The sequence below is a fragment of the Globicephala melas genome, chromosome 8 (assembly GCF_963455315.2).
Source record: "Globicephala melas chromosome 8, mGloMel1.2, whole genome shotgun sequence".
Taxonomy (NCBI): domain Eukaryota; kingdom Metazoa; phylum Chordata; class Mammalia; order Artiodactyla; family Delphinidae; genus Globicephala; species Globicephala melas.
This window is the reverse complement of record NC_083321.1, coordinates 34,910,228-34,934,466: the sequence shown is the minus strand read 5'-3', so window position 1 is coordinate 34,934,466 and position 24,239 is coordinate 34,910,228. Positions and strand designations below refer to the sequence as shown.

General features: G+C 38.3%; 1 protein-coding gene and 1 pseudogene across 2 annotated transcripts in view; both read left to right on the top strand.

Annotated features, from left to right (window-relative positions):
• Positions 1 to 24,239, top strand: part of NELL1 (neural EGFL like 1) — an 874,935-nt gene that overhangs the window by 579,762 nt on the left and 270,934 nt on the right. The gene's annotated exons all lie outside the window — the stretch shown is intronic.
• On the top strand, positions 12,345 to 13,482 carry LOC115857669 (isocitrate dehydrogenase [NAD] subunit gamma, mitochondrial-like; annotated as a pseudogene).

Below are 24,239 nucleotides of genomic sequence, written 5' to 3'. Positions count from 1 at the left end.
TCCCTCTTAGAACTGCTTTTGCTGCATCCCATAGGTTTTGGATCATCGTGTTTTCATTGTCATTTGTCTCTAGGCATTTTTTGATTTCCTCTTGGATTTCTTCAGTGATCTCTTGGTTATTTAGTAACGTATTGTTTAGCCTCCATGTGTTTGTGTTTTTTACGTATTTTTCCCGTAATTCATTTCTAATCTCATAGCATTGTGGTCAGAAAAGATGCTTGATATGATTTCAATTTTCTTAAATTTACTGAGGCTTGATTTGTGACCCAAGATGTGATCTATCCTGGAGAATGTTCCATGCACACTTGAGAAGAAAGTGTAATCTGCTGTTTTTGGATGCAATGTCCTATAAATATCAATTAAATCTATCTGGTCTATTGAGTCATTTAAAGCTTCTCTTTTGTTATTTATTTTTATTTTGAATGATCTGTCCATTGGTGTAAGTGAGGTGTTAAAGTCCCCCACTATTATTGTGTTACTGTCGACTTCCTCTTTTATAGCTGTTAGCAGTTGCCTTATGTATTGAGGTGCTCCTATGTTGGGTGCATATATATTTATAATTGTTATATATTCTTCTTGGATTGATCCCTTGATCATTATGTAGTGCCCTTCCTTATCTCATGTAACATTCTTTATTTTAAAGTCTATTTTATCTGATATGAGTATCAGAAATGTTCTCTTAATGGAGTCCCTGTATCCTCCTCATTGCTTCTGTCTACTGATTTGCTTTGGCTTCTGTCTTTTATGTCAGAAGCTTTTCCACATGTTTGAACCTGGCTCTTCACTCACTTAACATATGGATAATAACACATGAGTTGAAAGTTCTGTGCAAATGGAGATGTGATGGTTGACAGTGAAATTCAGTATAGGATGGTCTGGTCCATTCTCTTGAGAATCAGTCGATTGTCAGTATCTTTAAATATTTTATTTTTAGTTGTTGGTTTTCTTAGAAACTGCTCTTCAAAACTCCTATCCAGGGAATCTAAGTCCACCTGTCAGCACTCTGTTTGCTGTATAAACTTTCACTTATTTCCCCTCAATTCAGCATGGAACTTGCATTTAGTTGTGCATAGTGTTCCCCAGAGCAGAGTGTAAATGTCCGTTCTTCTGCTAGGTTGGTGGCTGGGGGCAGTCATGTAACTGAGCAGAATAAGGAAGATGATCTGGGTGTTTGTTTATTAAAGAGACTTTCCACCCACCTTTACCTGCCACTCTCAGGGGTATCTGTTGTTGCCAGTTCCTGAGGCTTTGGGGTTCTGTGTTGCAAAACAAATGGTTTCTTGACTTTTCTCTCTGAGTGTTTAGGATTCAGCTTTATCACATCTGAAAAGTCAGTCATCACTCCTTCATCTGCTTTCCAGTTTACAAAATTGTCTTGTCTTCTCTGTCATTCTCATTGCCCTTGTAGTTTTACAATTTAAAAACAGAAAATAAAAATTGAAATAGAAACGTAATGGGATTTCAGGAAGGAGCAGATGCAAGTACATGCATTTAAGCATCTTTACTTGGAAATTTCTTCGTGGATATTTTTAGTTTTGCATAATCATCAGTTTATCTGTTACTGAACGTAACAGATAGCCTGAACGTCTACCATGGTGATTTGGTGTTTGTGTGAGAGTCTTCCTTCCCTTCTCAGGGATACGAGTGGGTGGGGGAAGGTTGCACATGGAGACATGTAGAAGCACAGGAGAGAAAAAGCACCATGATGCAGGAGAAAGAGCACAAGCTTAGGGGGAAGAGACTTGAGTTTGAATCTTCTGCTAACTTCATAAGAGTTGCTTATCCTCTTGGCATATCACTATGTTTATTTATAAAATGAAAATAAAACACCTACCTCCTAGTTGCATTTTGCAGATGGAGATAAAGTGCTACCAAACACACAGCCTTGGATATGGTGCCCAGTAGAGGCCGTTGTCCATCTTGAATGAAGGGAGAACATTTGCAGGCCAGGGATGGGGAGACTGGAGGGAATCCTTTGGAGAAGGTTTTTTAGATTAGTGTAATCACACCTACTTTGTAATGTTGACAGGGGATAAACCAGCTGGCTAAAATAGCTGGCTTCAGAAAGTCCGCTCTAATTTCCAGATTCTGTAGTTATTATAACCTGATTGCAAAACTTGGGTCACTGGGTCATGCTGGGTTAACAAGTATGAAGTGTGCTTTATAGGGACTATGATTTCAGGCTAATGGGGAATTTTTAAGAAAACCCACAGTGTATGTTTACCTCAGCTTGTGTCAACAGTTGTGGAATGTGTGTGTGTGTATGTTTTGAACTAAAAACTGAGATAGGTGTAACAGAGAGGACTTTGTTAACTCATGCATCTAGTCATTATTAACACAAAGAGATTCTCTTGCCAGACCCTGGTTCAAAGGGAAACCTCTGAAATACAGAGCCTTCAAGAACAATATAATGATTATACTCGTGAATCGTTCTTGGAAGACAACAATCCTCCCAGACCAGCAGAGAGAATTGAATGGCATAGTTAATGCCCTAGGTAATAGCAAAAGTATTTAATAGAGTTGTTCATGTGGCTGTAAAGTTGAGTTAGAAGGGAAGATAAAAAGCTGTTTCCAATTAACCTGTAATCTTGAGTCTTCACCTGTCTTTCCAGAAAGGCCAAAGTTGCTGCTTAAGCGTCAGTTTTATGACTTGACTCTAAACTTTACTGTTTCATTCAAAAGCCAACCTGCTTCTCACCCCAGAAAAGAATAATGTGACTCCCCACCCCTACCTCAATATCCTTTTGGCAGGGTGGGAGTTTTTCCTTTACTAAATGAAAACTGTATCTGAAAAGCTCTTCTTAGTGTAAGAATAAGTGTAGCTCTTCCTCAAACAAGGACTTCTACAGCCAATTCAGTATTGTACAATATGTATCCCCTTTTGGAAAACAAGGAGGACATCTCTGGATTACTTTTTTTTTTTTTTCTTTGCGGTACGCGGACCTCTCACTGCTGTGGCCTCTCCCGCTGCGGAGCACAGGCTCCGGATGCGCAGGCTCAGCGGCCATGGCTCACGGGCCCAGCCGCTCCACGGCATGTGGGATCTTCCCAGACCGGGGCACGAACCCGTGTCCCCTGCATCGGCAGGCAGACTCTCAACCACTGCACCACCAGGGAAGCCCTGGATTACTTTAAATCTGGCTCCTCACAGTCCTCTTTGAGAACTATGCATCTGTCAGCTCTTCAGTGGTTATTGAATAGCGATGGAATGACAGGTGAGAAATTGCATTAATTGTGCAACAGAGAAAATGGAGCAAATTATGTCTCTGTGCATTGATCTTTTTTAGAAAATTATTGATAAAACAATGTTCATAATCAGTTGGTTCTATAGGACAACATGAAATGGATATTAAGAGTTTTCTAAAGAGTGTATGTGCAGATAGGTGGGGGTGGGTGTGTATTTTAAAATTCTGCTTTCATTAAGGCAAAGCTTTGATATAAATGGTCCTGTGCCTTGAAAATTTACTGTCTCTTTTTTTAAGTGCATGTTTTCCTTTTTAAAGGGGTATCTTTCAAAACCTTTTATTTTGATTTCAAAAATCCTGAATGTTTCTCTCCTGCCTTCAAGGTCTCATAAATTTCTTAGATTTGCCATTCAGGGTTCTCCACCCTCTGACCCCAGTGTACTTTCTCCATTTGTCTGCCACTGTTTTCCTACATAAACCTTTCCTTTCAGGTGAATGGCAATGTTTAGTGTACCCTACAGGCCTTTCAATTTTGCCTCCATCTCAGAAATCCTCTCCTTCCCTCTGTACTTATCTGCTGCTAGCCCGTCTTTCAGATGTGTCTGAAACACTTTCCCTCACCATCCCTACCCATATACATGGTCAATCCATCCTGTGCATTTCCACTTCCCAGCTGGGTCACTCAGGAATCATTTACCATCCACTGCCAGTTTGTATTCCACCTATATTCATTCCATTTAACTCTGCCTAGAATGCAAGCTCCTTGAAGGCAACAGGTTTTATATTTGTTACATAGCATTTCTCTCTTCTGACATTAAAAGATCCACTTATGTGTTTGTTTCTTGCTTGTTTATATATTTATCTATCTCTGTATCCATTTATCTGTCCATCTATCACTCATGTATTTTTTGCTGTCTACTCCCACTAGAATATAAGTTCCAAAAGAAGTTATGAAAATTACAAAGGTTACAGAGGTTATATGTGGCAGACAGTTTGGCTTTTGAGCCAGTGCTCACAATCACTAACCTATACAGCCTCATGGTTGTTGTCAGTGACCCCATCATTCTTCTAATTTTACTTAACCTCTCAAAGGATGTTGATACTGCTGACAATTCATTCCTTGAGTGTTACACTTCTCTTGGCTTCTATGACATCCTTTTCTCTCTGTTCTCCTCCCGCCTCCCAGATCACTTCATCTCTATTCCTCTCATGGTTCGAAGACTGATGGTCCCCAGTTTTGTCTTCATAATTTTTCTGTGCTTTGTCTACAGTCATCTTTCTAGCCTAATACTTCTTTTTTTTTTTTGTGGTACACGGGCCTCTCACTGTTGTGGCCTCTCCCATTGCGGAGCACAGGCTCTGGATGCGCAGGCTTAGCGGCCATGGCTCACGGGCCCAGCTGCTCTGCGGCATGTGGGATCTTCCCACACCGGGGCACGAACCTGTGTCCCCTGCGTCGGCAGGCAGACTCTCAACCACTGCGCCACCAGGGAAGCCCTCGTCTAGTACTTCTTGACCTTAGTGACATATGACACGTTACGGTGTCACAATCAGTTATGACATATGTCAAAACCACTCACTTATTCATAAGTGTTGAGTTACAAGCTCCTGTGAATGATTTACATTTTTAATAATTAGACTCACCTTAGAGTTACCATTATAAGGATGTCATATTCACTCATTTGCATTTCAATGGTATAGGCTTGTTGGTGTGGGGAAAAGTGGAATCAGAGTTAGCTGGAAGTGAATTGCTCATAATTCATAGCCTATTTTCTGTTTGCTGAAAATACCCAGGAACTGTGGTTATTGATGCGGCATTGATAGAGCAATTTTGAAATACTATAATTGTAAACTGTGGATTTATACTTGTATTTGTTTCCTTGATTTTACCCATGGATACTTTTTGAAAAAGGGAGAGAGATGAAGAAAGCATGCATCTTTATCTGCATAGCACAGAAATGAGAAGGAGGCTCTAGTTACAGTTTCCCAGTCACAGGTAGTGTGATTATCCAAAGGACATGTGCAGTAATACCATTTATATTAGCATCATGAATAAACATAAATATTATGTGCTATACTTTTTAACCATAAAATATGAATTATTTTTCTTTGTTAGTACATGCTTACTTTTTAAATATTAACTGTAGAGGTCTGAATTTGGTCTTTAAAATATAATTTTATGTAACTTTTATATTAGATTATCCATATATATATTTTTCCCTCAAAAAGAAGTCATGTTTGAGATCAGTAAATAGATGGCTTTACTAATCATTTGCAGGTAAAATGCTTTTGTAAATATGACCTATAAAAACAGTTTGGGAATTCCGTGGTTTATTTGGCCAAGTACTTTTGTTCATACGTGTGTGTGTGTGTTTGGTTTTCATTACAATCTGAGTATACTCCTGGGAACATGTCTCATATGAATGCTATTCATCGTCTGTCATGGCAGAAGCAACGTTGAAAACCTCTGCTTGAGGCTATTTCATATACTTTTGTGTGTTTAACTTTCTCCCATAAGTTGATGACTCCTGAATTTCTGTCATCACCCACAATCCTTTCTCTGGAACTGCAGACTTATTTATTAGGCCACCCACCAGGCATCTTTATGTGGATGTCTTACAGCTCCCCAAACACATCATGTCTGAAACTGAACTCGTTTTCTATTCTATTTCCCCAACCCAGCTGCTCTTTTTTCAGTGTTGTACATCATTTTCATCGATTATATTATCAGTCACCCAGTTCATTAAGAACATTAAGAATAATATTCCATGTCTCCCAGGTCAGTAGCCTAGTCCTGTTTATCTCCTAAATATCTCTGAAATTATTTCTCTCCTTCCTCACTGCCTTCATCTTAGTACAACTGCTCATCATTTCCTGTTGGAACCATTTCATAGCCCAGTGGTTCTCAAATTTCAGCATGCGTCAGAAGCATTAAAACACAGATTGTTGGGTTCCCACTGCAGACTTCCAGGTTGCGTATGTCTAGGGATAGTTACAAGAGATTACGTTTCTTAGCAGTTCAGGGTGGTCCTGATTCTGCTGGTTTGGGGATCACTTTTTGAGAACCACAGTGATTGCCTGTTAATTGGCCTCCTTGCCACCAGAATAGTCACCTTATTATTTATTCTGCAAATTGCTTCCCAGAGGATCATTTTTTAAATGCAACTTGTATTATATCTCTCCCTTACTTAAACCCATTTACTGTCTCAGTGTCACACTTAAAATAGACTTAGTTGAACTCTTACCACTCAAATATGTGAAACCATGGCACTCTTATTGTCCTTATATCTGCATGTTGGAATATACATATCATAATTTTGTCCCATTGAGGCTAAGAACTTTTTCTAATATCTGGGGATGTTTATAGGTCAATCTGGCTATTAAAATCTCAATGAGTATCCAGTTTATACTCGCAGTCTCAGGGCTTCCTTCCTTCTTTATCCATACCTTTAAAAGATTTATGTCCTTTCCAGGGTTAGGAAGAAGATTGGGGTGTATGTAAGGGCGGCCCATTGGTTGAAACAAAATTGTGTAGTTGGGTCTGTTTATTTTTCTGCCAGCATTCTCTCCTGGTATTATCATCTGCTCTAGCCTCAGGCACTGGTGGTGGACAGCTCTTATCCATATTACGTGCCATATTAAGTGCCAAGCAGGTACCCAGCTGGCTCCTACTTTATAGCCATTTTATATCAGTTTTTAGAAAGGAGCAGTACTGCTTCTTTCCTTTATTCCCAGCAGCCTCTAAGTACACCACATGCTGGCCCCGAGTTGCCCGGACCTTGTGAGGATGTAAATACAGGCCCTTGCTACTCAAAGTGTGATAAGAGGCCAGTAGAATCTGTATGACTAGGGAGCAACTTGAAAATGAAGGCTCTGCTCCCCTCCCTTACTAGAACTACTGAATTAGTGCCTGCATTTCAATGAGATCCTAGGGTGATCAAGTATGAGAAACTGGCCTAGGCCTCTAGGACCCCTAGAAATAGTCACCTCACCTGTTGCAATTCTCTGTTCCTTCACAATATATGAATTTGTAGAGTCTGTGTTAGCCAGTTTCTTCATCTGTGAAATGGGAACTATAATGCCTACCTTGGCAGATTATGATGTATATAAAATATTCAGCACAGTACCTTAGATGTGGCAAGTGTTACATAGTGGTAGCCACTATTAAGTCTGCATCTTCATCTTCTTGAATTTTGACAGCCTTTGGAAGTCTTCGTAAATAAGTCACCAACCTCCCCAAACAACCGCTAACCTACATCAGGGGTGGTGGTGCCCGAAAGTTAAGTGAGAATGGGATTGTGGCTGGTTTAAAATTTGCCAATAAATATACTTGTACATTTATTTGCCAATAAATATACTTGTATATTTATTGGCTATACTGGTATAGCTTTGGGAATCTAAGAGTTTGCCTGCCTTCCACGGTTGAGTGGTTGATTTCTAGAAATACCAGATGTTAATGCTTGTAGCTCTGATCTGGGAGAATATATTAAAAGACACTCCATAACATAGTGAGAAGGGAAACACAAATCAGAAACATAGTGAGATACTACCACCAAAATCTATTTGAATGGCTAAAATAGAAGTACGATAATACCAAGTATTGATGAAGATGTGAAGCTGTAATTCTCTTACATTGGTAGGGATATAAATGGTATAACCATTTTGGGGAAGTGTTTAGCAGTTTCTTAAAAAGTTAACAACAATAAAAGGAACGAACTCCAGCAGGCAGAAAATCAGTAAAGACATAGTTGAACTCAACAATGTCATCGTAAACTGGGTATAATTGACATTTGCAGATTCCTTTACCCAACAACAGCAGAATACACAGTCTTCTCAAGTTCACATAGAACACTCACCAAGACCACATTCTGGGCCATAGAACACACCTTAACAAATCCAAAAAAATTGAAATCATACAATGTCTGTACTCAGACCACAATGAAATTAAATTAGAAATCAATAATAGAAAGATAGCTGAAAAAATCCCCAATTAAATGTGGAGATTAAATAACACATTTCTAAATAACATATGGGTCAAAGAAGAAATCACAAAAGAAATTTTAAAAATATTTTGAACAAAATGAAAATGAAAACACAACAAAATTCATGGGATGTGGTGGAAACAGTGCTTAGGGGGAGATACATATTAATAAATGCATATAGTGGAAAGGAAGAAAGATTTAAAATCAATAATCTAAGCTTTCACCCTTGGAAACTAGAAAAAGAAGAGCAAATTAAATCCAAAGTAAGCAGAGGAAAAGAAATATTAAGAATTTGAGCAGAAATCAATGAAATTGAAAAGAAAAAAAATCAATAGAGAAAAATCAATGAAACCAAAAGCTGATTCTCTGAAAACTTCAGTAAAATTGATAAGCCTCTAGTCAAGCTAACAAAAAGAAAAAGAAAAAAAAGGACATAAATTACTACTATCTGAAAAGAGGGACATCACTATAGATCCTATGGGCATTAAAAAGATAATAAAAGAATACTATGAACAACTTTTCACTCACAAATTTGATAACCTAGGTGAAATGGACTAATTCCTTGCCAAAATTCACACAAGAAGAAACAGACAATCTGAAGAGGCCTATATATATTTTTAAAACTGATTCAACAATTAATAACCTTCCAAAATGGAAATCCCCAGGACCATTTGTGTTCACTGGTGAATTCTACCACACTCTTGAGGAAGAAATTATACCAGTTCCCTATAATATATTTCAGAAGACACAAGGAAAAGGAATACTTTATAACATAGTCTATGAAACCAACATTACCCTGGTAACAAAAGCAGACAAAGGCATTACAGAAAAAGAGAACTACAGACCCGTATCTCTCATGAACATAGGTACAAAACTTCTTAACAAAATATTAGCAGATTGAATCCAACAATGTATAAAAAGACTTATACACCATAATCAAGTGATATTTATCCCAGTTATGCAGGGCTGTTTCAACATTCAAAAATCAGTTAATGTAATCCATCACTTCAACAGGCTAAACAAGAAAAATCACATGATCCTATCAATAGATGCAGAAAAACATTTGACAAAATTCAACACCCATTCATTATACAAAGCTCTCGGTAAACTAGAAGTAGAGGAAAAACTGCATCAACTTGATAAAGAATACCTACAAATAATCTACAACTAACATCATACTTCATGATGAGAAACACAAAGCTCTTCCAGTAATATCAGGTACAAGGCAAGGATGTCCCCTTTTACCCCTCCTTTGCAGTATTACCCTGGAATTTCTAGCAAATACTATAGGACAAGAAAAGGAAATAAAAAGTATACAGATTGAAAAGGAAGAAATAAAACTGTCTTCATTTTCAGATGACAATATCATCAATGTAGAAACCCTGAAAGAATCAACAGAGAAACCTCCTGGAACTAGTAAGTGATTACAGCAAGATTGCAGGTTACTAGGTTAATATACAAAAGTCAATTGCTTTCTTACACACCAGTTTTCAATTAAAAACACAGTATCATTTACATTAACATTTCCAAAATGAAATACTTAGGTATAAACGTTAACAACATATATATAAGATCTATATGAGGAAAACTATGAAACTCTGATGAATGAAATTAAAGAAGTACTAAATAAATTGAGAGACATTCCATATTGATGGATGGGAAAACTTAATATTGTTAAGTTTCCAAGATATCAACTCTTTCCAAGATTCGATGCAAACGTAATCAAAATACCAGAAAGTTATTTTGTAGATATTGATAAACTGATTCCAAAGCTTGTATGTAGAAGCCAAAGACCCAGAATAGCCAACACAACATTGAAGGAGAAGAACAAAGCTGGAGGACTGACAGTGTTTGACTTCAAGACTTACTGTGCAGCTACACTAATCAAGACACTGTGGTGTTGGCAAAAGAACAGATGAATAAACCAATGGAAGATAATAGCCCAGAAACAGACCCATGTAAATAGTTAATTGATCTTTGGCAAAGGAGCAAATGCAGCACAATGGAATAAAGAGAGTCTTTTCAACAAATGGTGTTGGAAAAACTGGACATCAACATATACAAAAAATTAATCTAGGCACAGGCCTCAAACACTTCACCAAGATTAACTTAAAATGGACCATAGACTTCTATGTACGATGAAACACTACAAAACTTCTAGGAGAAAATCTGTTATAGATGACCTTGGGTATGGTGATGACTTTTTAGATACAAGACCAAAGACTGGATCGATGAAAGAAATAATAAACTAGACTTCACTAAAATTAAAATCTTCTGCTCTGCAAAAAGACTTTGTCAAGAGAATGAGAAGACAAGCCACAGATTGGGAGAAATTATTTTTAAAAGGCACATCTGATAAAGAACTGTTATCTAAAGTACAAAGAACCCTTAAAACTCAACAGTAAGAAAACAAATAACTTGATTTTAAAAATTGGCAAAAACCTTAACAGATATCTCATCAAAGAAGATATATAGATGGCAAATAAGCATATGAAAAGATATTACACCTCATATGTCATCAGGGAAATGAAAATTAAAACAACGAGATACCACTACAAACCTATTAGAATGGCCAAAATCTGGAACACTGACAGCACCGATGCTGGCAAGGATATGGAACAGCAGGAACTCTCATTCATTGCTGGTGGGAATGCAAAATGGTACAGCCACTTTGGAAGACAGTTTAGCAGTTTCTGACAAAACTGAGCATACTTTTACCATACGATTCAGCAACTCTGCTCCTTGCTATTCACCCTCATGAGCTGAAAACATATGTCCACACAAAATTTACACATGGATGTTTATAGTAGCTTTGTTCATCATTCACAAAACTTGGGAACAACCAACGTGCTTCAGTAGGTGAATAGATAAACTGTGGTACATCTAGACAATGGAATTTTATTCAGTGCAAAAAAGAAATGCATTATAGAGCCATGAAAAAACATGGAGGAAATTCTAATGCATATTACTAAGTCAAAGAAGCCAATCTGAAAAGGCTACAGAGTGTATGATTCCAATTATACAACATTCTGGGAAATGCACAACTCTGGAGACTCTAAGGAGATAGGTGGTTACCAGTGGTTGCAGAGAGGGAGGCATGAAGAGACAAAGCAGAGAGGATTTTTAGGGCTATGAAACTACTCTATATGAATCTACTAGATGATATATGTCATACATTTCTCTAAACTCAGAATTTGCAACATGAAGAGTGAACCCTAATTTAAACAATGGATTTTAGGTGATAATGAGGTGTCACTGTAGTGTCATCAGTTGTAACAAATGTACCACTCTGTGTAGGATCTTGATAGCTGGGGAGACTGTGCCTTTGTAGAGGCAAGGAAATCTTTTTTTTGGGCATTACTTTCAAGTTTAATTATTAAATGACTGAGAAAAATTGGTAGAAGTTGATGGACTATAAAACAAATGTAATAAAGATAAATAATGTCAATAGAAAGTTTTCTGTAATCAAGAACTAAATTGTTACCAAAACAAATTTCAGATCCCATCAATAGCTTTAATTAATTAAAATAACTGTAATTGAAGTTATAAATAGGCCCTTGGATTGTTTCCTAATATAATTAATGGAGAATAATAAATTGTTTGAACTTATTAGAAAAAGATTTAAATTTCTGACAGACCTGACATGAGTGCTAATCCCAGTGAAGGAAACATATTACTTGGGAGAAAGTATTAACAATGGTGTGCTGGTACTTGCTTAACAGCTAGCTTTCTAGCTAGGAAATAAATAGGGAAAATAAATAGGGAAAATAAATAGGAAATAAATAGGGGAAAAAAATAAACAGAAGGGCTGATTTGTAGTTTTGAGGCAAGGAAATCTTTGTATGGGAAATCTCTATACCTGCCATTCAATTTTTCTGTGAATCTAAAAGTTATAAAATATGAAGTCTATTTTTAAGTATGTCACATGGGTACATTGTATGTGCTTAATGAATTGTCCGATTCCAAAGTGTATTTTCTACTCTATAACACATCTCCTTGTGACTAGTACTCTGTCTCTCACTGCAGTAGAATGTCTGTCCAAGATAGAGTACAAGGAAGGAGAGACAACTGTGACCGAGGCAAGAATTTTGGATCTAGAATTCCACCAAAAGAAGCCAGTTCAAGCCAAGAGGAAAAGCACGTATTTTTACATAAATTAAATCTCTACTTATGGATCATGGCACTGAAGATGCTGACAGCTGCCAGGTGCTCTTGAAGGCCACGTTCCCACCAACTATTCTAGGCCACTCTTGGGAGATTTTCCTTGGCCATGAGACCTCACTGAGGAGCTTCTCTTTTAAACACAACCTTCCTCCAGCAGCTAAGTCTGGTGGGTGGCACACTGTGACTGTGATTCCTGGGGATGGCATTGGACCTGAACTTATGCTGTGCAACAAGAATGTGTTCAGACGTGTGTGTGCCCGTGGACTTTGAGGAAGTGCAGATTACCTCCACTTCTAGTGAAGAGGAAGAAGTTCACAGTGCCATCATGGCAGTCCATCAAAACCACGTGGCCTTGAAGGGCAACTTTGAAACTGACTACAACCTACCACCATCTCACAAATCACAAAACAGTGTGTTTCGCAGTACTCTAGATCTCTATGTCAGCGTCATTCGTTTTAAGAGCCTACTAGGTGTGGAAACTAGGCACAAGACATCAGAGGGTGAATACAGCAACCTGGAGCATGAGAGTGTGAAAGGAGTGATAGAGGGCCTTAAAGATCATTCCTAAGGCCAAGCTTTTGCATGTTGCTGAATATGATTTCCAGCTGGCCCAGCAGATGGGGTGCGAAAAAGTGACGGCTGTGCACAAGGCCAACATAATGAAACTGGGAGATGGTCTCTTCCTCCAGTGCTGTAGGGAGGTGGCATCCTGCTATCCTCAGCTCATTTTTGAGGGCATGATTGTGGATAACACCACCATGCAGCTGGTATCCTGGCCCCAGCAGTCTGATGTCATGGTGATGCCCAGTCTTTATGGCAACATTGTTAATAACGTCTGCACAAAGTTGGTTGGGGGAGCAGGCCTTGTGCCTAGTGCCAACTATGGCCACATATATGCGGTGTTTGAAATGGCCTCAAGGCAATCAGGCAAGACTATAACCAATAAAAATGTGGCCAACCCTACTGCCATGCTGCTGGCAAGTTGTATCATTCTGGATTACCTCAAGTTCCATTCCTCTGCCACCTCCATTCGTATTGCAGTCTTGGCATCCATGGAGAACAAAGACATCCAAACTCCAGACATTGGAGGCCAGGGTACCACATCGGATGTCATTCAGAATATCATAGATGACATCAGTGTTGCCAATTAAACAGTCAGTGCCTTAGAGGCTGAGCTAGCCTTCAAATTCCTTCCTGTCCCACACTTTACGTTACTCTACCCAGTCAGAAAGCCCAGCCGGCTTGGCTAATGTGGACTCTAGAATAAACTAGCTCCTGTTCCAACTCAGAAGAGGTAGGGGGAGGGAATCAAGTCTGATTTTTTTTCTATTAAATTTGAATGCCATAAATGCCATAAACATTGTTGGTTTAAATTAGCCATACCTATTTTGTCGTCTGTGTATTGAGGAATTCTTCTCTATTTTAATGCACAATTCACACTTTTCTATGAGATGATGCAGTGAATTAATAATCAAAGTTGTTCGTAGAGTCCTGGGCCTTTTCCAGAACTTGGCACACTGATTTTCTCTTATCTGGGTCATTAAAATTGTGCAAACCAACCTGCAAAGGAGGCTGGCTTCTCTCTGGAGGTTGTTAATGAGTTAATTGGTGCAATAAAATTTGCCTACAAAATATACATTGTCATTTTAATAATAAATAAGGTACCATAAAGCTGAGCTAGTTCAGAATGCTTCCACTCCCTCCTAGATATCCTGTCTTTTCCCCTGGTCTTGTTTATGTGAGGAAGGAATTTTTGCCAGTGTAATTTTTCACACATGGGCATCTCTGAGTACCGCAGCACTCCTGCAAAGGGGGTTCTTGAATTCCTTCCTTGAGCCTCTAAGCTCAAGAGTCTAGACATTATATACCCAGTTAACAGGCACTGGGCCCATGACTCTGCTATACAAATAGAACCATGGACTGTAAACTCCATGCTCACTGCTTTACAATCTTCCATGGTTTACTTTCTTTTAATCTCTCTTTCAAAGAGAGAGTGTGCATAAGAATATGAAAAACACTGAGCTCGTTTGAATGTTTACTGTCATTTTATTATAATATATTTTATTTACAGTAATTCTAAGGTCATAGGTGGGAGAAACACAAACAAAAATGATAATTTTATTAGTGCTGGGAAATATTTATTACTCAAGTAGGAAATAAAAGCAATGACTATAAAAATTTACAGAAGTTTTATCAGCAGGAATAGCTTGCAGATAGAAGGGAGATTGAAAAAAATAGTAAATCCTTAATAATATTTTGGAAACCTCTGTGTCTCAGCTATAACCCTTGGATCCTACCATGGTTCTTGGGCCATAAGTTAAAGACATTGGACTGAGACCTGAAAAAGTCCTTATGGTTTCCAAAAGACTCTGTCTTATATTGCCTTAATCTCACCTATCCTCATTATGTATAATGTCAGGGCTCAGGGTTTGGAAAACCAAATGCTAGTTTGAGGGGATTTAATTTGAGGAGGAAATGACTACCTTCAACCCTATCTAGAGGTCTTTCTTGAAGAACAAGGCAAGCAGGGAGAAGTCAATTATAAAATAATGATGGTATTATTCCTTTTATTGGACACTAAACATGTCATTGGCCATGGCTGCCACTGACCTGTATGGTCCTTTCCTCTGGGCAGATATAGACCTGGAACCAGAGGCATGGTTTGATGAGTGGAGAAGGGATGGATTTTTGGCTTGAAGTCCCCCTACCTCCAATGCTACATGAACCCGTATTACCTTAACACACTCTCCCCACTCTGTACCCCTTTCTCTCATGGCTAGGGAAGTTTACTCACCGCACAGCCAGCCCAACTGCAGACAGTAGCCCAACTATTGGCTTTTATCTGCCAATGGGAATTTCTGCTGATAGATACATTTGAGCTGAAGTTTCCCCTCTTCGTTAAAGATGACTGTTCCCAAAATCTTCCCATAGTTTTTGGGCCAGACTGCTGTGATGGCACCTAATACACCACAGTGGAATTTTCCATTTATCAGTATTTGATATTCCCACTTAGCTATGAACATCTGTAGGGCAAATACCGTGTGTTCTTTTTCCTTGTCTTCTGTATCCCCTAACATAATGACTGGTACATACAAAATAAGTAATATGTTTATTGAATCAACCAAAAAATGAATGATATGGGTGACACTGCCTAAATTTTCTTATATGTAACATGAGATAATAACTGTATCTACCTCACAGCATTGTTGGGAAAATAGAGCAAGAAAATACACGTAAAGCTGGTAGCACTGTGCCTGTCCAATGGTTAGTGCTTGGTGTAGTTTATAAATTTTTATTTTCATTAGTATCCATTATATACCATTCTAAAAGCTAGTTCTGAGGAGAAACTGGGAAATGCTATTAATTCATTACTGTCTTTGGAATTTACTGGATAAGTTACTTTACCTATTATTCTATTATGGGTTTGTAACTGACTTTCAACTAGGGTAGCAAACCATATCTGCTTATTCATCAAGTCCCCTTATCTCTCTCCTTTTTATTTCTTGAATCCAGCCATCTCTCTTCTTTCTCACTTACCCCTCCTTTCTCATTAGGCTTTCTCATCTTTGGTGACTTCCCAATCTCTGTTCCTTCTCTACCTTGTGTCCTGCCTATAGTTTAGCCCACTTAAATCTATTTCTACAGCGCACTCAGCCTGAACTTTCTAAAAGGGAAATAGGATCATGTCACTTCCTTACCTAACACTTCTCATTGAACAGCTTTCCTTTGGCCTTGAAAGAAAGTCAACTGAGCACAGCATGAAAGACCTTCCATATTCTGATCTCTGCTTCCTTCTCCAGGTTCACCGTTTCTACCCCCTCTCCCCATCCCAATAACAACACAAAGTGGCACAAGAGAGTGCAAGCAGAGCTCATTGTCAAAGAGCCATGTATTCTTTCTAGTTCAGGCCTTTGTATGTGGTCTTGCTTCTTCTCCCCTTCAGGAGATGATCTCCTTGTCATCTAGAGGACTAGATGTAATTGTCACCACCTTTGGGAAGCCTTCCTTGACTAGCTCTTTCCATTCCCTGCTGAGATTGAAGGGAGGAACTCCCAGTTCCCCCAGAGTCCTCTGTGTATCCTATTTAGTGTTTTTCTCTCCAGTTGTCATTACATGCTTTCCTTCCCATCAACCTTACTATACAATGTGTTCCTTGGCAACAGGGGCAATTGAGTCATGGATCACTATAGCATCAGCACCTAGGACAGGGACAAGCTCTTTAGCGTATGCTCATTCTAAATATTAATGGAAGGAAGATAGGAAGGAAGGTCAAAGGAAGGAAGAGAAGAATGGACTGAATTCCCAGGTAGGAGTGGAGGATTGGAAGAACTAATCTATTGCAAAATTCTCCTGTTTGGCTCCAGTGTATGAACCTTTACAAGATTGCTTCTCTCTAGAGAGCACTAAAGCCCTCAAGGCCATAAAACGGGTAGTTGGCAGGCTGCCTCTGTTTCTTGAGAAGATTTCTGTATTATTGTTACATAATTTTTATCTTAGGTTTGTCAGTTTATTCTGCTTTGTTTAAAGCTAAATTCTGCTATCAATAAATATCAATACAAAGTTGGACAGCTAAACGGTATCACTCTGTAAATATCTTTCCTCACCACCATCTTCATAGATTTGGTTTTCTAGAAGGATGTTTTAACATTCTTACTTCAGCTTTCTGGTATTCAAAATCTTGTTAGGGGACATCTATGAATTTTGGGGAAAACAGTGAATCTGTTTAAAAGTTCAACTGGGAAGATTCCTCTAAGAACCAGGAAAACCTGTGTTTCTCACCATGAATTTGTGCCCTTCTTGTACTAGATAATGTGAGGTATTTAATCAATTGAAAGTTTCCCTCATTGCCTTGCCTACTAGCAGGCACAGGAAAAAGCCTTCAGCAATTTTTTCTTCTCTGAAATTTTCTCTTGTCATTCTATTACTTGATTTTAATGTATTTTGCTCTATTAATTTCATTTTCTTATATTTTGTTTTACTGTAAGCCACTTAAATCACAATTAAGGAACACAAAAGGAGAACTGGGTTCTTCACCTTTTCCTTCTTTTCCTTCATTCTAGTTCATTTTCAACATTGGCATCAGACGGATCTCCTTAAAGCAGTGTTTAGATTGCCATTACTCTGTTCCCTCAATTTGTAATGTATTCAAAACCCTCCATAATTTTAGCTCACACTGTCTTTCCACTCTTAGAGGTTCCAATTTTCCTAGATAATGTTCCAGGAAATAAAGATACCTTCATTTACCTAAGTACAACCTTATCTTTTCCTTCTATTGTAATGTAATTCCTCTCATTAAGGAATTTCCCAGTTGAGTCTCTCTGCCTGTTACAAGTCTACCCATTATTCAAGGTTCCAAAAGTACTTCCTTTACTAGAAGGTTTCTGATTACCCCCATCCAGATATACTCCCCTTATCCTCTCTGAATACACAAAACCCTTTTATTGGACTTTTGAACTCGTTCATTTCACATTTTGTCTTGTATTAATGTTTTATCTACTTGACTTGAGCCTTAATATATTATATGCTCCTTGAGGATAGGGATATTTTAGCCCATGTTCTGGATCTTGTATTACTCAATATAGTGCATTGTATGTAGTAGGTACTAATTAAATACATACCAAATTGGATTGAAGATAATGATGATTTTAGCTAATAAATTTTTTGTTTCTTATGTGCCATACATAATTCTTCATGCTTTGCATGAAGAATTTTATTTAATTCTCATATTAGATGAGAATTTTATTTAATTCTCAGATGATTATTATTGTATTCCAAATTTTGTAGATGAGAAAACTGAGGCATGTAGAGGTTAAAAAATTGGTCTAAGGTCACACAATTAACAGGCGGTGAAGCCTGAGTTCCAGTTCTGGCACTGTGGCTCTGGAACCCAGGTGTTTAAATGGTCATGAGGGTTTGTACATGGTGAGTTTCTCATACTCTTATATGAAAGTGGATTAGGTTTCACCAATAGATCTCTGTTCATTATACCACAGCTATCTCCTAATATAATCTATAGGAAAAGTTATTGCTAATGTTTTTTGAACCCTTACTATTGTGTTAGGTATTGTCCTAGATGGTTTACATATATTAACTCATTTAATCTTCATATGAGCCAATTATATTGACAAAGAAACCGAAGCACAGAAAAGGTAACTGACTTGCTCAAGGTCAATCAGATTGTAAATAGTGGAGCCAGGATTAAAATCAAGCCAGTGGTACCAGTGTCTAACCACTATTACTAAACTGCTTCCCCACATTTTAGGTGGTCTAGATAGCCCAGGATGAGAAAGGCAGAATATCTAATCAGGAGAATAGTGCCGGAATCAAGCATCACATGTTGAACATGGTAAATCAAATAGTCGAACTGCTTCTTTGTAGTAATGGCAGATAAAAAAAGACAAAACATGGAAAAGAAATGATGTGCTGTTGAAACAAGAGAATAGAATAATGATAGGAAGTGGAAAAGCAATGCTGAATTTTGCAAAGAGGAGAATTTTGAATAAATTTATCCAGTTCTGGCTCATTACAGAGGTTGCAAGAAACTGACAGTATTACTGGGGGCTCAGCTGGGAATATGTAGAATGTCTGCGGGAAGCTGTTACAGAGCTAGAAATTTTTTGAAGGGAGACACTTGGTTCTTGGAGTTTGTCTGACAACTTGCATAACCTTGGGACTCAATGCGGTAAAGTCTTCTTCACATTGAAATGAATTTGCTGACATGGGAAGCTACATATATTGCATTTGTGATTGCTCTAAGAAATGCAAGGAAAAGAGAAGAGAGACACATTGAAAATGGAAAACAAAAATCACTCAACTTCACAAAGCAATTTAAAAATTGGAATATCTTGTTACCAATTTTGCAAATGCTTAAAAACCAACACAGCCTGAGTAAAAACAGTGTCTACTGAGAAAGACACTAGTCTGGGCTTTCATCTGCTTAAGCATCTGGTTTGCTAGAGCTAATGCCAAATTTAGTTCATGCCAAATAGATGTAAATGAATGGTTGTTGCCACAAGGGAGAAAGAAAATATTGTGTATGTTCAAATACAAGTTATTTCCCCCTTTTTTATCCCTCAGAAAAAAAGAATTCCCTTAAATTCAAATCCTTATAATGTTCTTATATTAACAGGTGTTCTGTCAGTTCTTTGATTTTGAGTGGCAGAGTATTTGGAGTAGGGAAACACAGGACATTAGCTATGCCAGTTTGGGGCTTTTATAGAAATTATCTGTAGAATAAATTTTTAAAGGAGGCAAAAAAAAAAATCCCTCAACAAAAAATGAGTCATTATTCCTGGGAGCATATTGTCATAATTGCAAGTATTGAGTGTCATTATATATGTGCCTTTTAAAAATCACTTAATGACAAATTTCAGGTTTTGGTCACACTGTGGAGATCACATATATTTACCTACTAGACAAATGGGGAAATGAATCCTAATATTATACAATTGGATTCTTGTGGCTTTGCTTGAGATTTCCAATGAAAGCATCAAATACAGATTCAAAAAGTGCTTTATCTCAAACTACTTAGACAGATGGGATGATGATAGGTTTGGAAAACTTTAGAGAATTTGAAAAATGACTCTGGGTTGGGGAAGACCTTGAGGTCAAGATTCATGGGAAGAGATTAAATGAAATTATTTCAATGTCGTGGTAAAGGACAAAGTAATAATTCTAAATTAATCTATTATTTAATATCACCTATTAAATAATGCATTCAAAACAACTATGTGTAATAACTGAATCCACAAATCAAATCGTATGCATAGATAGTTATCTCATTAATATGTCCCTCAGAGTTATTCAACTTTGCCCAGAATATTTTTTCTTCCTGTTTTCTTTTTTAGATCTTATCACTGATAAAAAAAGGAATCATTTTCCTTATATTTGGAGTTGCTTCCTATTTAGGCATTTACATTATCTCCTAAATGGAACATGGGAAATGAGAAAAATGAAAGAAAATAGATTTTGAAGTTATTGTGCAGAAATCTATAATAGCAGAGGAAGAAGTCGAGATTTCTGGAAATATTAGTAGTATTGTGGAAAGAAATGCAAAGGAATTTCAAATGAAATAATATTTAAGGCTGTGGCTGGAGCCATACCTAGGGTACTTCATCTAGGTTTGATTTTTCAGATTGATAAAAGATGTAATTTCTGTGAAAAAGCACGGTGTCACAAATCAACTATATGCCAAATACCAGAAGAAGATGTTGGAAAGCCTGGTTTATAAATAACGTGTTTACTCCACGGTAAGAAAAGTCCCTGGGATTGATCCTTTACAGGGTATTCATGTTGTGATGGAATTAGGTTATTTGGATGCCAATTTTACTCTTGCCAGCAGCAAGGTACTTGTTGCACAGTAACTTCATCCATCTGTTCTTTTAGTTATTCACTTGTTCCTCAGTGTTGTTTGACCTCCACTGAACACTTGCTTTGAGCTGGGTGCTGTGCAAACCACTGAGGGTACAGCTTGCCTATCAATGTCCTTTCTCTCCAGGATTCCTCGGGGCTGAGGGAATCAACAGTCATCCAGGAATTACAGTCATACCTTGTTTTTTTGTTCTTCACTTTATTGTGTTTTTAACAACATCAAGCAAGTCTGTTGACACCATTTTTCCAACAGCATTTGTTCACTTCGTGTCTCTGTATCATTTTGGTAAAATTCTTGCAATATTTCAAACGTTTTTATTAGTATATTTGTTATGGTGATCTGTGATCAGTGATCTTTGATGTTATGATTGCAAAAAGATTACAACTTGCTGACGGATCAGATGGTGGTCAGCATTTTTTAGCAATAAATTTTGTTTCATCAAGGTATGTACCTTGTGTTTTTAGACATAATGCTATGGTATACTTCATAAACTACAGTATGGTGTAAACATAAATTTTATGTGCACTGAGAAACCAAAACATTTGTGTGACTCGCTTTATTGCAATTTTTGCTTTATTGTGGTGGTCTGGAACCGAACCTGCAGTATCCCTGAGGTACGAAAGGGAGTGTGATAAGTATTGTAATAGAGGTATAAGCAAGGCGCCATGAGAGCACAGAGGAGGAGAAATCAGAAATCTTCCCAGAGTAAGTTGTGCCTCTATGGGGGAGAGAGGGAGAGAGAGAGAGAGAGAGAGAAAGAAAAAGAAAGGAGAAGTAGGAGACAGAAGGGGAGGACCCTGACTGGGAGAGCTCTTAATACCATCACAAGCCACTTATCTGCCCATTACCTGATACAGCTTTTACTCTTAACTCCCATCCTTTCTTATTTTGCATGTAATTACTGTTGAACTCATTTTACCTACAAAACCTTGCCCTAATGATGTTTACCTAAAAGGTAAGATTTTCAAGGTTAAAGGGGAGCATCCGATTTTTCTGTGAAGTGATTTTTTTGGAATGAACTCTTTACATTGATTAGTGAACCTGATTAGACGCCTCATCGTAGTTGACTCTAATTCTTGTGATTAGGAAGATTTATTATTTTTCTTAAGCTCCTTCAAAGCCCAATGCTGCTCTTCAAAGCCTTTCTGGTTTTTTTCATGTTTTTCTATCAGTATCTCTGTGAGCACGGTTCATCATTTTGTTCTTTCCAGCACCCTTCTTGTTTCCTTCATCTCTGTCAAATGCCTCCTTGATAGTGAACTAGATCTCTAGAAACATGTCATCTTTTCTTCCTTGGTGATCAGCTCCAGAGTGAACTCCCTGCTCCGATACCATTTTGACTTCTCACTCCTTCTGCAAATGGCCTTGCATTTCTTTTGACATTGTATCTGTTGCCCTCCTCAGTCACCTTTCATTCTAATGGCAGTGGCATCATCTACTCCCCTGTTGGCCCTGAGAAGCTGCCCATAGGCTAGGCTCTGCCTGGGGTCTGTCGTAGTTGCACATCCCTCTTCTCTGTCATGGTAGCAAAAGGCATGCCCATGGCTCGAACATTCACCACACTCCTCTGGTTCAGGTAAATAAACAAACCACCACAACAGCATTTCCAGTGAGAATAACCTTATCACTCTTCCACCTGATATTTTCATCTTCTTTTTCCAAGAAGCCACCTTTCTACAAAAAAGATTGTCAAACTCTTGATCTTCTCCAGTGAGCCTATTTCAGGTCTGTTTAGAGCACTCCAGAAATGGGCAGCTGAGGGTATTAGCATGACTTGGCCATGGTTATTGTTTTCCTCCAGACTGACAGTTGCTTTTTGTAGAATCCAGCTGAATTTCATTGGAAAAGAGCTTAAAATGCACAGGAGGAGGAAAGTACTTCTCTCAGGATCCCTGCTGAGCTGATAGCAGTCTATGCGAAGTCATCTATTTAAACAGAAATAAACATGCCTTGGGATTCCAGGAGCCTATTCTCAGCTTTATTAAGCTATTTTCGGGTTTATTAAGAAATCTGTGTTTAATTTTTCCAGCATCTTCAGTGTTGTTCATTTAGCTTTTCTCTGTGTGTAGATCAGTTAGAACCCTTGATGAGAACGCAGACTTGGAATTCTGCCCCTCATGGAAACACAATGCGTTCAGAGAAGAATAAAGAACCTGGAAGACTTCTGAGGGCCTAGGCAGAAACTTGTACTTAACTGGCTTTTCGTGGGGAAAAGTATTCCTGGTCAGATGTTGCCTGTGCCTGGGTCCTAGAAGATTTCACCGTTGGGTATTTTTTTCCTTCTAAAAGGTCCCTCGGATTTATACAGCTTGGTCACCTGTAATAAGTCATACACTGCTCTAGGCCAGGGTCAGCTCTGTGTGTGTGGGGGGGGGGATAGTAAATATTGTAGTTTTTGTGGGCCACGTGGTCTCTGTTACAAGCATTCAATGCTGTCATTTTAAAGCAACGGGAGCCACAGCCAATAAATGTGACTGGGTTCTAATAAGACTTTACTTATGGACACTGCAATTTAAACTTCACATAATTTCCATGTCATGTAATATGACCCTGATATCATAGGACTTTCATTTGCCAGAAGGGGAATTAGGCAGTGAGCCTGAAAACACAAATAATGAAAATTATGTCAAGTTCTAAGGGAGGAAGAAAGAAAACAAAACAAAACAAAACAAGGGTACTGTAACTGACAGCAACTGGTGGTTGAAGGACTGAGGATGTGGGTTGCTTGAGCTAATCAGGGAAGGCTTTTCTGAGGTGGCATCTGAGCTTATCTCTGAATGATGCCTGAGAGACGTGAACATCTCGTGCAAGTAGCAGGAACAGGGAAGGGAAAGCACTGAGTCAGGCAGAGCTCCGGGCATTTGAAGAAGCAAGACGACTGGTTTCGCTGGAGAGGACATTGTCTGGCCCTCCTCTTTCCCTTCTGCAATGAGAGAGGGATGTGGTGATGGTCAGCTAGGATTCTGGCTCAGATGAAGGGCTTTGGGATTCATTCAGGTACCAGTGCCAGACCATAGGTAGGTTTAAAGTTGGAGAGTGATGGGAAGTGGTTTAAGAATTTGGACAGGTCACTTTGGCTGCTGGGTGGCTGAGAGATTGAGGTGGGGGAATGAGAGTGGAGGCCAAGTGGTCGGGAAAAGTGGTTAGGAGGCATGTCTGAAATACAGTCTTTTCCATTTACTTTCCTAACACTTTTCTTAAGGTCTGGATCTGACAGAGGCTAAGGAGACAGTGAAGAAAAGTGATAAAATATATAGCTCAGGTTGAACTACCAAATGAGATTTGCATCAATAACACTACCAAGAAATTAAGTCCATATTTTACTCTGTAATGGCCTATATGGATATGGAAAAAGAATCTAAAAAAGAGTGGATATATGTGTACGTATAGCTGATTCACTTTGCTGTATACCTGAAACTAACATAACATTATAAATCAACTATACTCCAATAAAAATTAAAAGATTTTTTTTTTTTTTTTTTTTTGTGTGTGGTACGCGGGCCTCTCACTGTTGGGGCCCCTCCCGTTGTGGAGCAC